Source organism: Geotrypetes seraphini, chromosome 6 (assembly GCF_902459505.1).
Source record: "Geotrypetes seraphini chromosome 6, aGeoSer1.1, whole genome shotgun sequence".
Classification (NCBI taxonomy): Eukaryota; Metazoa; Chordata; class Amphibia; order Gymnophiona; family Dermophiidae; genus Geotrypetes; species Geotrypetes seraphini.
The window spans coordinates 102,426,151-102,443,891 of NC_047089.1; positions in this window are offsets into that span (position 1 = coordinate 102,426,151).

Consider the following 17,741-nt stretch of genomic DNA (forward strand, 5'->3'; position numbering starts at 1 on the left):
GGGGGGGCAGGCCTTCGGGGGGGGCAGGCCTTTGGGGGGGGGTGCAAGCCTTCAGGGGTGGGATGCAGACCTTTAAGGGTGAGACAGGCCTTCAGGGAGGGGGACCCTGGTGTAGAAATACACGGAGGGAATGGGGGGGTTCAAAGAGACGCGCATATGCCGGACTTTGCGTGGGAAGAAATAATGGGTCTGAAAATAGAGAAGAGGGAGAGAGATAATGGACCATGGTTTTTAGAGAGGGAAGGAACAGAAAGGGAGAGAAGTTGGACATAAGGGATGGTGTGGAGGGGGGGATAGAGATACTGGATAGGAGGGTAGTTGGGAAAAGAAAGGGAGAGATGGTGGACCCTGGGGTGGTGGGGAAGGAGGGAGAGATGCTGGATGAAAGGGTAGTTAAGAAAAGATGGATCTGTGGAGGGAGACGAAAAAAGGAAAGATGCCAGACCTTCTGGGGAGGGAAGTGAAACGGGGAGGACAGAGATGGCAGATGGATGGTTAGCATGCAGAAAGAAGGAAGAAGGAGACCCTGGCAAGCAAGTTATCAGAAGACAACCAGAGCCTTGGACCAACAAGATTTGAAAAATAACCAGACAACAAAAGGTAGAAAAACTAATTTTATTTTCTGTTTTGTGATTACAATATGTCAGATTTGAAATGTGTATCCTGCCAGAGCTGGTGTTAGACTGCAAACGTGAGCTAGGATTTAACAGAGAGAGGAAAAGTCCTTTTTGTTTCTTTATTTTACTTACACCACAGCGCCAGTGTGGTTAGAAGAAGCCAAAGGGGGGTGAAAAAGCTATAAAATAAACCCACCAGGATGTTTGAAAAAAAAAAAAAAAAAAACAAACACCCAATTGGGTAGAAAATTTGAATCGAAAAACCAATTCTATAGGCTGAATCGAATCAAAATTTTTTTTTCTTGAATCGGGCAGCATTAGTTTGCACTACTGTCTTAGACTTTAGGACCTGGGATTGGGGAGAGATGGCATCCTCAGTACTTTATAATGCAAGTGAAACGAGGATTTGGTCAGACTTTTGAAGGGTCTGCAGAAGAAAAATATTGTTTAGGCCGGGGACATGAGACAGCAGGAAACGGGAACTTTTCTTCCTTCTATTTTTGTGAATGGCAAGGCTGAAGATGTCAGAGAGTTCAGTTAAAATATGTGCTTTATAAGAAAATATAATAATGTGTTTTATAAAGTTTATAAGCATTGCTGGCCTACCCGGTGAGGTGTTCCTAATGGTGGTGGTGGTGGCAGCGTGTCAATGTGTTGAGAGGAAGAGGTGGCCTGGGAAATTCTGCTGAGCAAACTCCGGGCCCATTTCCACCACCCCAGTTAGTCCACTCCACTCAACTGGTTCACACACTGAGTGGGTCTTTGGGTGTTGTGCCTGAGTAGTTGTTTTGGGATCTCTTCCAGTGGTTTGTCAGTATCTCCTTATGGTCCAAGGAAGGAAACTTTGTTAACCTTAGCATTGACCTTCAGAATATGTTTATAACAGCGCTGCTTGTGTGGCATTAGGTTATGTAGTGATCGAAAGAAAAAACAAGACCTTTGCACATTTTTGCACTATATGGTGGGTGTATGAGGAGATTCACATTTTCTGCGCAGCTAAGTCCTTGTGAAGTTACCTTGTTTTTTTCTGTATTTGACATCTAGCAAAGTCTCTGTTTGGAAGGAAAGATCTAAGCTTAAAAATGAAGTGGCCAGAAGTTATGGTAAAAGCAGATAGCGTTGCTGATTTTAAGAAAGTTATGGACAAATTCCTGGAGGAAAAGTCTGTTATTAAGACATGGGGGAAGTGTCTGCTTGCCCTGGATCGGTAGCATGGAATGTTGCTACTCTTTGGGTTTTGACCAGGTACTAGTGACCTGGATTGGTTACCATGAGAATGGGCTACTGGGCATGATGGACCATTGGTCTGACCCAGTTAGGCTATTCTTATGTTATGTTCTCATCTGTAGGGGCCTTTGTTTTCACTTCTTATTTTAATGTATTTTTTTTCTGGGAGAATTGTAACAAAAATGGAAGAGAATTAATGTGTGTGCAATGGGGGGGTTACTAATTTCTTCAGCTAAATAATTAAATCCACCTCAACCAGACATAGGAGAACTCACGCACCATTCACACACCCTCCATCCAAAATCGTCAAAAGAAAAAAAACTGTTCGACAACCTCCTAACACTCGACCCCCCAATTCTACAACCTATTGACCTCGACCACAAACTACAAAACCTTCAAAAAAGAAATAAAAACCCTTCTATTCAAAAAACACATAAAACCGAACTAACACAATCAGAACTGTCCCAAGCATCACCTGCAACTACTCCATATGTACTTCTGATGTCATGACAATTCAGACATAATTTATGTTATGTTTGGAATAATGGTTACATATTTGAGATTCAATAAAAGAAAATTTTCAGTGCCTGTTTCTATTATGACCATTTATTTTTCATGGTTATTACAAAAAATATTTTTTTAAATGGGAGGGGGGGTGTCAAAAAATGATGGGCCCCGGGTGCCACAAACCCTAGGTATGCCACTGGAGCCATGTGTCCAGATTTCTCTGGATAAAAATCTGGTAACCCTACACAGACCTGCATGTCACTTCTATATTTATGTACAGAAAGTAAAATTATGACCTTACCTGATAATTTTCTTTCCTTTAATCACAGCAGATGAATCCAGAGACTAGTGGGATTTGTCCATCAACCAGCAGGTGGAGATAGAGAGCACTGAGTTGCCCTCAGGTATATCTTGGATGCACAGCCTCCTGGCCAACCAGTATAGGTCTTCTCAAAGCAGTTGAAATAAAGCACATAAAAGACATGAAATATATGAGAAATATGAAATTTTCCCTCACATGCACTACCCGAATCACTGATGCTTTAAAATTGAGAATGCAAATTCAGCCAAAAAGGTTGCCCAAATTGCACCTGAGAGTGACAAACCCCGCAATAGGGTGGGGCTCTGGATTCATCTGCTGTGACTAAAGGAAAGAAAATTATCAGGTAAGGGCATAATTTTACCTTCCTTGTCATCAACAGCACATGAATTCAGAGACTAGTGGGATGTACTAAAGCAGTCCCAAACGTAAAGAGGGAAATAAACAAGCGAACTTGAAATCCCCCATCCCCAAATCCTGCCCTGTAGCATACATCCAAGGAGATACGAAATTCTAGAGAGTATGTATCCCATGATCATACAGAGGCTAACCTCCATAGCGCACATGAGGAGGAGCAATCCTTGTCTGAGAGCACCATGCTGTGGAATTCACAGCTACAGTGCCCCTCCAAAAATAGAATGAGTGCAAAGCAGCCTCCTATCATGACCACCAGGCCTCAAATAACCTCCTGTGGAATGAAACCATTATGTATGGCAATGGTCCTTAGCTGATGGCAAAAACCCATAAGCACTGCCGCAGACCAGACCCTCTCCCATCGCAAGGTTCTACGGCATCAAGCCTGGAAACATGACAAGTGAAGACTCCCCCTCTAACTGCAACCCTCTCAAAGCACAAAGTCCATAGGGTTCCCACAGGAGGCAAACTGTTGACCAAAGTCACGAAGAATGCCACGAAGTGACAAGTGTCTTCCCCAGAGTCCCAAGGAGATACTGTGGCAACCTCAGACACTGAGGTAGCTGATCCACCTTCTAGTCTACTCTTCCACATGTATGAACCAAAGAGGAGTGGAAAGAATAAACTCTGATCAAAAGAGAAAGAGCTGTAAACTAACCTGCAACTAGCCTAGCCGCAGCTAACTGTCAGCTAGCTGGGCTAAACAAGGTACACTAGGCCGTAAGTAAACTGGCACCCTGGCCAAGGCCAACCCCCCCACCCGTGCGATGGTGACTGAGGCTGGCAGGACAATGGCAGCAAAGGCAGCACTGCCGGAAGCATTGTCCCTCCTCCGAGAGGAGAAACACTGACGGCGTCGGTGATGGCAGCTGCAGCTATGCCTCCCCCCCAAGAGCCAAGGTGGGAGGGAAGGACCTTAGCCAACAGCCCTAAGGGTCTCCTACCACCCGCTACCCATACAGCTAACATACTGCAGCTCAACTAAGGCCTAAGCCACAGGAAAATTTCTCAACCGAGGCATAAGCTACTTGAATATTTTTCAACTGAGGCCTAAGCCACCGAAATATTTCTCCACTGAGGCCTAAGCCACCGGAATATTTCTCCACTGAGGCCTAAGCCACCGGAACATTTCTCTTCTGAGGCCTAAGCTACAGGAACATTTCTCATCTGAGGCCTTAGCCATAGGAATATTTCTAAACTGATGTCACTCGAGGGAAGAGGCAAGGAGAGAGAGAGAAAAAGTGTGGAGAAGACAGAAAGGGTTGGACTCATGGAGAGGGTGAGTTGGATGAGATGAATAGAAAGGAAGGAAGAAGAAATGTCACACTCGGGGGGAAGGGGGTGAGGGCAGAGAGTAAAAAGTTGGACTCATGAAGGGAGAGAGAGAGAGATGTTGGTTAGGGGAAGGAAGGAGGACCAGAGGAGAAGCATGCAGGAGGAAGAGAGAAAAATGTTAGACTGGTGGAAAGGAGGGAGAAATGTTGGACTGGGAGAGGAGCCAGAAAGGGAGAGATATCAGACCAGGGAATGGAAGAGAAGGAGGGGAGTCTGGTAATGCTATAGAAATAATAATAATAGTAGTAGTAGAAAGAGATCCCAAACTGGGAAGGGGGGAAAGGAAGGAGAGAGATGTCAGACCACGGAAATAAAGAGGGAAGGAGAGAGAGATAGGAAGGGAAGGTAAGACATGGAAAAGTAGATTCTGAGAAGAAAGCAGACAAATTGAAAAATTGAATGTTAACTGAATGCCAAAGATGGATGAAAGGCAGAAAATGAAGACAGAGAGAAAAACAGTCAATGGATAAGAAGGCACTGGAAACATAGTTAAAAACACAGAAAAATAAAGTCACCAGACAACAAAGGTAGGGAAAAAGATTTTATTTTCAATTGAAATGCATCAGTTTTGAGAATTTATATCTGCTATATATATTGTTTATACAGTATATGAAAAATGAATGGAAAAAATTGCATTACAATTAGTAAAGGGGGCGGGATCTGGGGAAGAGCTTGGGAGGTCTGTGGTTGGGGGTACTCAGTTGATATTTGTTAGACTTCCTTGCTGGAATGCCCTACTGGCATTTCAGGGCCTGTCTGCAGGGCCTCTGCACATGCGTGGATGTCAACGTGATGATGTCACGCATGCGTGTAATGTCATCACGGTGATGTCCTTGCACTTCTGGGTGCCTCGAGCCATGGCCACTATCTTTAGTGTACCCCAGCTCGAGAAAGTTTGAGACACACTGGACTAGAGGGTTGAGAAAGGGGAAATGAGGTTAAAATCAAATGGGCAAATACAAATGCAGTGAAGGGAAAAGTAAAAAAAAAAGAACATAAAAAGATTAGTTCCAGATAGAGATGGAAAGGGTAAAAGGTAAAAAGGGTATGGATTTGATATCCTGCCTTTCTGTGGTACAATCAAAGTGGTTTTGAGTAAATTATTTTGAGGAAAGAAATAAAATAGAATGAAAGCTTTTGAAGCTTTTGCTGTATTGCTAAAAAAAAAAAAAATCCCTTTGAGACGAGTAGAGGATGAACAAAAAATTAGTAAGAACTACTTGAAACAAATTCTAAGACAGTTCCTTATGGTTCTGAACATATTCCTTGGCTTTGGTCTTGAAAAGGAAAATCCCTTGCTGGACAAGTTCACTGCAGTACACTGGCCTGTTATTAGCTGACTATTTTCAAGTCCTCTTTCTAACACCTAACATAGTAACATCTTCTTAGCTATTTCTGGGCAAGAATCCAAAGCTTTACCCTGTACAGTGCTTGGGTTCCAACTGCCGAAATCTCTGTTAAGACTTACTCCAGCCCATCTACATCCTCCCAGCCATTGAAGCCCTCCCCAGCCCATCCTCCACCAAACAGCCATACACAGACACAGACCGTGCAAGTCTGCCCAGTACTGGCCTTGTCAATATTTAATATTATTTTCTGATTCTAAATCTTCTGTGTTCATCCCACGCTTCTTTGAACTCAGTCACAGTTTTACTCTCCACCACCTCTCTCGGGAGCGCATTCCAGGCATCCACTACCCTCTCCGTAAAGTAGAATTTCCTAACATTGCCCCTGAATCTACCACCCCTTAACCTCAAATTATGTCCTCTGGTTTTACCATTTTCCTTTCTCTGCAAAAGATTTTGTTCTACGTTAATACCCTTCAAATATTTGAACGTCTGAATCATATCTCCCCTGTCTCTCCTTTCCTCTAGGGTATATATATTCAGGGCTTCCAGTCTCTCCTCATACGTCTTCTGGCGCAAGTCTCCTATCATTTTCGTCGCCCTCCTCTGGACCGCCTCAAGTCTTCTTACGTCTTTCGCCAGATACGGTCTCCAAAACTGAACACAATACTCCAAGTGGGGCCTTACCAATGACCTGTACAGGGGCATCAACACCTTCTTCCTTCTACTGACTACGCCTCTCTTTATACAGCCCAGCATCCTTCTGGCAGCAGCCACTGCCTTGTCACACTGTTTTTTCGCCTTTAGATCCTCGGACAGTATAACCACAAGGCCCCTCTCCCCGTCCGTGCATATCAGTTTCTCTCCTCCCAGCATATACGGTTCCTTTCTATTATTAATCCCCAAATGCATTACTCTGCATTTCTATGCATTGAATTTTAGTTGCCAGGCATTAGACCATTCCTCTAACTTTTGCAGATCCTTTTTCATATTTTACACTCCCTCTTCGGTGTCTACTCTGTTACAGATCTTGGTATCATCCGCAAAAAGGCACTCTTTTCCTTCTAACCCTTCAGCAATGTCACTCACAAACATATTGAACAGGACTGGCCCTAGCACCGAACCCTGAGGGACTCCACTACTCACCTTTCCTTCCTTTGAGCGACTTCCATTAACGACCACCCTCTGGCGTCTGTCCGACAGCCAGTTTCTGACCCAGTTCACCACTTTGGGTCCTAACTTCAGCCCTTAAAGTTTGTTCAACAGCCTCCTTTGAGGAACTGTATCAAAGGCTTTGCTGAAATCCAAGTAAATTACATCTAGCATATGTCCTCGATCCAGCTCTCTGGTTACCCAATCAAAAAATTCAATCAGGTTTGTTTGGCATGATTTACCTTTTGTAAAGCCATGTTGCCTCAGATCCTGTAACCCATTAGATTCAAGGAAGTACACTATCCTTTCTTTCAGCAACACTTCCATTATTTTTCCAACAACTGAAGTGAGGCTCACCAGCCTGTAGTTTCCTGCTTCATCCCTGTGACCACTTTTATGAATTGGGACCACATCCGCTCTCCTCCAATCCCCAGGAATCACTCCTGCCTCCAGAGATTTGTTGAACAAGTCTTTAATAGGACTCGCCAGAACCTCTCTGAGCTCCCTTAGTATCCTGGGATGGATCCTGTCTGGTCCCATCGCTTTGTGCACCTTCAGTTTTTCAAGTTGCTCATAAACACCCTCCTCCGTGAATGGCGCAGAATCTACTCCAATTTCTCATGTAACTTTGCCAGACAATCTCGGTCCTTCTCCAGGATTTTCTTCTGTAAACACAGAACAGAAGTATTTGTTTAGCACATTTGCTTTCTCCTCATCACTCTCCACTTATTGGTTCCCAGCATCTTTTAGCCTAGCAATTCCATTTTTTATCTTCCTCCTTTCACTAATATATCTGAAAAATTTTTTAGCTCCCTTTTTTACATTTTTAGCCATTTGTTCTTCCGCCTGTGCCTTCGCCAAATGTATCTCTCTCTTGGCTTCTTTCATTTTCACCCTGTAGTCCTTTCTGCTCTCCTCTTCTTGTTTTTTTTTATATTTCATGAACGCCAGCTCTTTCGCCTTTATTTTCTCAGCCACTAGGTTGGAGAACCATATCGGCTTCCTTTTTCTCTTGTTTTTATTGATTTTCTTCACATAAAGGTCCATAACCATTTTTATCACTCCTTTCAGCTTAGACCACTGTCTTTCCACTTCTCTTATGTCCTCCCATCCTAACAGCTCTTTCTTCAGGTACTTTCCCATTGCGTTAAAGTTCATACGTTTGAAATCTAGGAATTTAAGTATCGTGCGGCTGCTCTCCACTTTAGCCGTTATATCAAACCAAACCGTTTGATGATCGCTACTTCCCAGGTGAGCACCCACTCGAACATTAGATTTACTCTCTCCATTTGTGAGGACCAGATCCAATATCGCTTTTTCCCTTGTGGGTTCCGTCACCATTTGTCTGAGCAGAGCCTCTTGAAAGGCATCTACTATCTCCCTACTTCTTTCCGATTCTGCAGACGGAACATTCCAGTCCGCATCTGTCAGATTGAAATCTCCCAACAGCAGAACCTCCTCTTTCCTTCCAAACTTTTGGATATCCACAATCAGATCCTTATCAATTTGCTGCGATTGAGTCGGAGGTCTATAGACTACACCTATGTAGATAGAAGTTCCATCTTCTCTTTTCAGAGCAATCCATATCGCTTCTTCCTCTCCCCAGGTCCCTTGCATTTCGGTCACTTGGATATTGATCTTTACATAGAGAGCTACTCCTCCACCTTTATGACCATCTCTGTCCTTCCTAAAAAGATTATATCCCGGTATGTTTGCATCCCATCCATGTGATTCACTGAACCATGTCTCTGTGATAGCGACACTATCTAGATCTGCCTCTAACATCAGGGCTTGCAGATCATGAACTTTGTTGCTTAGACTGTGAGCATTTGTGGTCATTGCTTTCCAGCTATTTTTCAGCGATAACCTCCTTTTTCGTATGGATTTTTATGTCGTTTCACTTTCCGTTGCAATACTAAGAAATGAGTTGCTGATATTGCTTATGTTGCAGCCTTCACTACTATCACATCTTTTCTTTTGCCGGGGGTGGTCTCTATAATTGTCCTTCGTACATACACCACCCCACCTTCTAGTTTAAATGCCTAGAAAAATATTGTCTAAATTTCTCTGCAAGATTTCTTTTTCCTGCTGTAGTAATATGTAGCCCACCACTGTAATATAGCTTCTTGTCCTTCCATGTATTTCCCCATCCTCCTATGTACCTGAAGCCTTCTTGATGACACCAGGCTCTGAGCCATCTATTAAAGTCCTCTGTGTTTTTCACTCTTTGCTCTCCCTTTCCATATGCAGGCAGTATTTCAGAAAAAGCTGAAGTCATTACAAAAGGTTTCACGCCCTCACCAAGTTCCCAAAAAGCTTTCTGTACTGCAAGTGTGGAGTTGCTGGCCAGGTCATTTGTTCCCAGATGGATAACAACATCAGTGTTAAAATCCTTAGTTTCTTCCTTAATTATAGTCAGTATTTGCCTGGAACTCCTGGTAGCTGAGGATCCTGGAAGACATTTCACTATTTTGGTCTCCTCGCCCTGTGTTCCAAGGTTAATGCCTCTGATGATGCAATCCCCCAACAGTAATAGTTTTCTGTTTTTGGCTTTTTTATTTGTGCTTAGGGTATGCTTGTTCTCTTGAGTTACCTTACATAGTAACATAGTAACATAGTAGATGACGGCAGATAAAGACCCGAATGGTCCATCCAGTCTGCCCAACCTGATTCAATTTAAATTATTATTATTTTTTTTTTTTCTTCTTAGCTATTTCTGGGCGAGAATCCAAAGCTTTACCCGGTACTGTGCTTGGGTTCCAACTGCCGAAATCTCTGTTAAGACTTACTCCAGCCCATCTACACCCTCCCAGCCATTGAAGTCCTCCCCTGCCCATCCTCCTCCAAACGGCCATGCACAGACACAGACCGTACAAGTCTGCCCAGTAACTGGCCTAGTTCAATCTTTAATATTATTTTCTGATTCTAAATCTTCTGTGTTCATCCCACGCTTCTTTGAACTCAGTCACAGTTTTACTCTCCACCACCTCTCTCGGGAGCGCATTCCAGGCATCCACCACCCTCTCCGTAAAGTAGAATTTCCTAACATTGCCCCTGAATCTACCACCCCTCAACCTCAAATTATGTCCTCTGGTTTTACCATTTTCCTTTCTCTGGAAAATATTTTGTTCTACGTTAATACCCTTTAAGTATTTGAACGTCTGAATCATATCTCCCCTGTCTCTCCTTTCCTCTAGGGTATACATATTCAGGGCTTCCAGTCTCTCCTCATACGTCTTCTGGCGCAAGCCTCCTATCATTTTCGTCGCCCTCCTCTGGACTGCCTCAAGTCTTCTTACGTCTTTCGCCAGATACGGTTTCCAAAACTGAACACAATACTCCAAGTGGGGCCTCACCAATGACCTGTACAGGGGCATCAACACCTTCTTCCTTCTACTGACTACGCCTCTCTTTATACAGCCCAGAATCCTTCTGGCAGCAGCCACTGCCTTGTCACACTGTTTTTTCGCCTTTAGATCTTCGGACACTATCACCCCAAGGTCCCTCTCCCCGTCCGTGCATATCAGCTTCTCTCCTCCCAGCATATACGGTTCCTTCCTATTATTAATCCCCAAATGCATTACTCTGCATTTCTTTGCATTGAATTTTAGTTGCCAGGCATTAGACCATTCCTCTAACTTTTGCAGATCCTTTTTCATATTTTCCACTCCCTCTTCGGTGTCTACTCTGTTACAAATCTTGGTATCATCTGCAAAAAGGCACACTTTTCCTTCTAACCCTTCAGCAATGTCACTTACATACATATTGAACAGGATTGGCCCCAGCACCGAACCCTGAGGGACTCCACTAGTCACCTTTCCTTCCTTCGAGCGACTTCCATTAACCACCACCTTCTGGCGTCTGTCCGACAGCCAGTTTCTGACCCAGTTCACCACTTTGGGTCCTAACTTCAGCCCTTCAAGTTTGTTCAACAGCCTCTTATGAGGAACTGTATCAAAGGCTTTGCTGAAATCCAAGTAAATTACATCTAGCATATATCCTCGATCCAGCTCTCTGGTCACCCAATCAAAAAATTCAATCAGGTTCGTTTGGCACGATTTACCTTTTGTAAAGCCATGTTGCCTCATGGTTCTAGTCCCATCTCCCTTTTGTTTTCTTGAGTATCGCAGTGCACTAGTGGAGCGAAGGAATTCTGTAGAGGTAATATTAGTGAAGGTGGATGTTTCTGTGTTACATGTCGCAGTCTTCCTGAGCCTACTGTGACCCATTTATTCCTGGGCTGTTTTATTCTTTGAGGTAGAGGTGGTAAGTTGGTATGATTTTGTGGAGTGATGGAAGCTGCTTTAATTGTATTCAATTCCCGTTTAAGTTTGCAGAGCTCCTCCTTAATACTAGCAAGTTGAAGACAGATGGGGCAAGCCTTAAGCCTCCAAATAGTATGTCTTGGAATTAAAGCACCACAGTGATTGAATAGAATAAATGTCATCTTGATTGGTTGTGAAGTGACTTGATTTGAGTAGTCCTGATTATTTGGGTCTCTATATATGAACAGTGGTCCCTGGGGTGGGTGAGACTATAAGTCTATGAAGGGAAAGGGAAAGAGGAAATAAGATTTAACAGAGGAAAGAGAAGGGTTTATTTTTTGTGCTTTTTTTTTTAGTAAGAAACAGGGATGAGAAGAGAAATTAAGCAGATATAATGCTGAAAACCAGTGAAAAGAGCAGAATATGAAATGCAGAGCAACTTATCTTATTGAAGTTCACAGGGCAGCCTGGATAATAAATAGGCTTTCCAGCTCCTAATTAGACACCCTCATGATCGCTGTAGAAAAAAAACCCAACCAAACTTCCTTCCTTAATGTATTGTTAGCAGAATGAAGTAAGGAGTAAAAAACAAAAAGATTATAGTAACTTATTTCATGTTAACTCTTGTGGAAATAAGAACATTTGTATCAAATGCTTAAAAATAACATTTTTGGCAGATTCTAGGAAGGTTTCCTTAAGGTCACTTACTGGCATTCAAAATCCATGTGTTTTACAAGTTACCAATTTATGGGGTGTTTTAAAATATTCTCCAGAGTGCCACCTTACACCTCCTATCTTCCCTCTTTACAAATCCATTCCATCTATGGCCAAGAAAGTATTCACTGAAATCTCCAAAGGGGAGTCAATTAAGCTAGAAATAAGTGTTTAAAGCCAGAAATAATTGTGTCTTTTGACTTACTTATAAAAAAGTGCTTAGATTGTTGACAAATTGAAAAGGCAATAAGGATTCATTAAGGATAAATTTAATCATCCCCTGTTCTTTAAGTTAAGTCTAGTCAAAAAAAATATATGAGATATAAAAGTCCTCCAGAGAACATTGCCTGGAGCAAATGTGAATCCCTGCTGCTACTTCCCAGAGAGTAATTTTATAAAGGTACATAAGTTCCTTTCATTAGAATTTTCTTCCCTAAACACAGAAGTATTTGTTTAGCACATTTGTTTTTTCCTCATCACAATTCCATTTCTAGTCTTCCTTCTTTCCCCAATATACCTGAAAAAAGTATTGTCTCTTCTTTTTACTTCTCTAGATATTTTTTCTTCCACCTGCACTTTTGGCAATTGTATTTTTCTCTGTTTATTGAGTTTTCTCTGGTATTCTTTTCTGTGTTTCTCTTCTTGTGTTCTTTTGTATTCCTTGAATGCTGCCTCTTTTGCCTTTATTTTTTCAGCCATCTGTTTAGAGAACCATTATGGTGCAGGTGGAAGAAAAAAATGTCTAGAAAAGTAAAAAGAGGAGACAATACTTCCATTTCCTCATTTTTATTAACTTTCTTTACAAAGAGTTCATGTGCCATTTTTATAGCTCCTTTCAGCGTGGTCCACAGTCTTTCCACTTCCCTTATATCCTCCCATATCATTAGTTCTTTCTTCAGATACACTCTCATTTTACTGAAATCAGCACACTTGAAATCCAGGACTTTGAGTTTAATGTGTCCAAAGTCCACTTTAGCTCTAAAATCAAAACATACCCTATGATAATCACTTTTACCAAGGTGGACACCCAACCAGACATTAGACACAGTTTCTCCATTTGTGAGCTTCAGATCTAGTTTTGTCCCTTCTCTCGTTGGTTCACTTTGAAGGGCATCCACTATCTCTGCTTCTTTCCAATCCTGCAGTCGGGTTGTTCCACTCTATATCAGGTAGGTTGAAACTCCTAGTAACAGCAGCTCCTCTTTCAGACTCAGCTTATGCACATCTGCAACCAACTCTTTATCTAGCTTCTGTGTTTGTGTTGGAGGCCTATACTGTAGATGAATCTTGCTGATCCTTCTCTCTTCATGCTGATCCTTAATGCTTCCTCCATTCCCTAGGTCCCCTGTATTTCAGCTGCTCTAATATTGGTTTTCACATATAGCACCACTCTTCCATCCCTTCTGCCATCTTTATCCTTTATAAAAAGATTATAGCCTGGTATGGTTACATCCCACTCATGGGAATCATTGAGCCATGTCTCTGTGATGGAAACAATATCCAAGTCATTTTTTACCATCAGGGCTTGCAGATCCTGAACTATTAGCAAAACTATGATCATTCATGCTAATTGCTTTACAGCAACATTTTACTGGTAATTTCTGTACAGCGTTTTGCTTACTTTCCCCTTCCACTTTTTGTTAGCATTAGCTTTCTCACTGCTGTTGCATTTTCTGTGAGTGGCTTTTTTATTCTACCCACTTCCCTTTGTCACACCCACACTCTAGTTTAAAAGCCTTGTAGTACACTGAATTTCTCAATAAGTAACCTCCTTCCCACTATAGAGAGATGTAGGCAATTCTTACAATATAAGCCTTTTGTTTTCCCATATATTGCCCCATCCTCCTATGTATCTAAAACTTTCTTGTTGACAGCAGACTTGACTTGTATAAACTCTCGGCTAAAGCACAAGTTGATATATCCAAATGAATATAATGGAGAACTACAAACGATCTCAAGCGCTCACAGCTAAAAGCCTGATGTATGTTTCAAGCTAATAACCACAGGGTGAGCTATCACTGATCTTATATGTTCTCTTTTTCAATCTTTTGAAGATTTAAATACTTTGCAAGTCTTATTTTAACTTGTATGCTGGTCTTCATTAATTTATTTAACAGTACTTTTCCATTGACAATAAAATTTATGAAGTACTTAGCTTCACAACGACGGAAGATCTCCATTTCGCTCATACACTTAGAGGAGCTTCATCAGGAAAACCGCCAGCAATCACACTATGAGAAGACAAGACAGTCTTTAAATTTAAATTCTGGTAAATATTTTTAAACTTACTTGCATTCATATATAAATGCTCTATGACGACATCTTCGGTTACCTTTTTTAAAAACCGATTATTCTTTTATATATATATATAAACATTGTTAGAAACTGTTCAGACAGCGGGTCTTTAGATGCTATAACTATTCTATAAAAACAATTATTTAAACATATTGCAACGCAACCCTTTACTCGAACCTCATGCTTATAACATACCTCTTGATACTGACGGCATTGTAAAGACAAAGTACCGAAGAACAACAGGAAGCTCGGTATGCTCAGATATCGACTGTCTGTCTGATTTATCACCGGCTTGAAAGTTCGCCCTAAAACCTGAGTTTAAATTCTGTAAAGGCGTCTGACGTCACATCCGGTGACGTCACTGCTCCTTTCGAAACAGTCTATTCTACGGATATTGTTTTAAAAGCCAAGATTGACCTAAACACCAAACAAACATTCAAACAGATTTAAACTAATCCTTATATCATTCCTCTTTCTCAATCATAAGCTTCAAAGACATACACAACTTATCGCCTCAACCATTCACTTACATACCGTAAAGAGTAAAAGGAGGCCTGATGTCATATCCGGATATATTTAGTAATACATTCAAATCAATTGATCATCCACACATTTACAATCCGAATCCCTGCATCACTCTACTTTCTTAACTGATTCCCAGGGAATCGTACCCAACCTATCACTGATCAACATACGTTATGTACAGAACTTGTGAACTATCTTAAACTTCAAAAAAGACTTGCCAATTAATGGCTATATTTAAACCCTGCGGTTGTAAACTATGCATGCGATCAATCCATTTTTGCTCAGATTGTAACAGTTTTCCCCCCTATCCCCTCCTCTTATTGATGCCAATATTCTATCTAATTCCCCAAAAGTATGGTTATATTCTAAACAATGTGCTACTAGCAGAGCTTCTTTTCTTTTAAGTTTTAAACAGGATTTATGTTCCGCCATGCGGATATTAAATTGTCTAGTGGTTTTGCCAACATACATTTTTTGGCACGGGCATTTAATCAGATAGACAACATAATCAGATTTACATGTAGTAATATGCCTTATCTCATATTGTTGATGATTTAAAGGGTTTTCAAACACTGCACCTTAAATATTGAGAGGGCAGATTTGATAAATCAGACAGACAGACGGTATCTGAGCATACCGAGCTTCCTGTTGTTCTTCGGTACTTTGTCTTTACAATGCCTTCAGTATCAAGAGGTATGTTATAAGCATGAGGTTCGAGTAAAGGGTTGCGTTGCAATATGTTTAAATAATTGTTTTTGTAGAATAGTTATAGCATCTAAAGACCCGCTGTCTGGGTAGTTCAAGTATGAACAGTTTCTAACAATGTTTATATATATATATATATATATATATATATATATAAAAATAATCGGTTTTTATAAAAGGTAACCGAAGATGTCGTCATAGAGCATTTATGTATGAGTGCAAGTAAGTTTAAAAATATTTACTAGAATTTAAATTTAAAGACTGTCTTGTCTTCTCATAGTGTGATTGCTGGCGGTTTTCCTGATGAAGCTCCTCTAAGTGTATGAGCGAAACGGAGATCTTCCGTCGTTGTGAAGCTAAGTACTTCATAAATTTTATTGTCAATGGAAAAGTACTGTTAAATAAATTAATGAAGACCAGCATACAAGTTAAAATAAGACTTGCAAAGTATTTAAATCTTCAAAAGATTGAAAAAGAGAACATATAAGATCAGTGATAGCTCACCCTGTGGTTATTAGCTTGAAACATACATCAGGCTTTTAGCTGTGAGCGCTTGAGATCGTTTGTAGTTCTCCATTATATTCATTTGGATATATCAACTTGTGCTTTAGCCAAGAGTTTATACAAGTTTAGTGTGATTCACAAAAATTTAAAGGATTATTAGTATTATAAGACAGCAGACTTGAGCCACTTATTGAACTTCTCTATATTATAAAGCCCTTCCTCTCCCTTACCACACTTAAGGAGCACTTCAGAAAAGGCTAGTCTGTACAAAATGACCTTCCCCCAGCTTCTGGAAAGCTTTCTATGCTTCAAGTATGCCACTGTTGGCCAGATCATTTGTCCCCAAGTAAATTACAATGTCAGTTTTAGAGTCTTTACTTTCTTCTTTGATTAGAGCCAGTATACAGTTAGAGGGGCATAATCATAAGTGTGCCTAAGTCTCTGGTTGGATGGTTTGTGCAAAATGTTCACAAACCCAGCAGGAAAAATGTCCATTTTCAAAGCTGTCAAACATCTATCTTTTATTTTTGAAAATGAGCATGCACCGACACTTCTCCTCAGTTGATTGCTGCCGCATGGGGAACCTAAATTACCGCTCCAACTCTTTGGCCCTGCCTGACAGGGCCTGCCACTACCTCCCCATCCTGTAACCAGCATGAAAGGTTTGTGGCAGGATCACAATTACTGCTGCAGCCCCAGCATGAGTCCCAATCATGGCAGGACAGCGATTCCACTCCCGGGACCCCACTGCCGGCTGCAACCTGCCTCAGCTGGGCACTGGAGCTCAGGTTCCAGCACCAATCACCCCAGGTGAGTTAAAAATAAAATAAGTTTAAAAATATTTTAAACTGGTTACAGTACCAAGATGTTGAACTCCATAGAAAATAGCCTATGGGAAAGCTGAGAGACTAATCCAGGTGTGTAGGATCCCTTCCACCAAATGTGAAAAGAAAAAGATATTACAAACCGATAATATCAACAGTCATTTAACAACTGCATAGTGTAAGTCCTTGAAGCACTTGAAACTGAAAAAGAAAAACCAGAAATCATCCAGATTCAATAGCTCTAGACTGGTTCCACCTTGAAACATACTGCCTGGGTGGCAGACCCCACTAAATCAAGGCAGAGAGTCTGGTGTTGGTAGGGACTGGGCAAACTTGAAGGCATTGAGCACGAGGGAGCAAAATCTTTATATTTAAGCTGAAGGGCAACCGAGAAGCCTTGGAAACAAAGTATTCTGGAATTCTCATAGGTAAGTGTCCCAGAGGTCTATATGGTCTGCAGAATGTTCTGTTTGTGTGCTGAGTTGAGTAATTTAAAGATGACAGTGCGCGTCCGGGAGCTCGGCATACCCAGCAGACCCAGCCTATGGGCCCTTTCGATTTGGACCGGGCCATGAGTTGTAGGGAGGTTAAGTGATTGAGAAATCAGGATTCCAAAAAGGCATGGAGCTCACTATCCTTGATTGTTTCAGGTAGGCCGATCAGCCACAAATTTCCCCAGTGAGATCGGTTTTCAAGGTCCTCAATTTTTTCTTCAAGGGTCATAACTTGTGCCCAAAGGTGCTGATGGTTGGCCTCATGCTGCTGCACGTGGTCCTCTAGAGTAGGCAAGTGCTGTTGGTAAGTAGAAAACTCCCTATGTAGGGCTTCAATCCTTGTGTCCACTGTATCTAGCTTGTTGACTATGGGCTGCAATTTGGTGGTCAGTGACCCCTCTAATATCCGCTTTATTTTGATGACCACCTCCGCCACCCATGCAGAACTGACTGATATTGGCTGAGATGGTTTACTCTTAGCTATCTTTGATTCCCCAG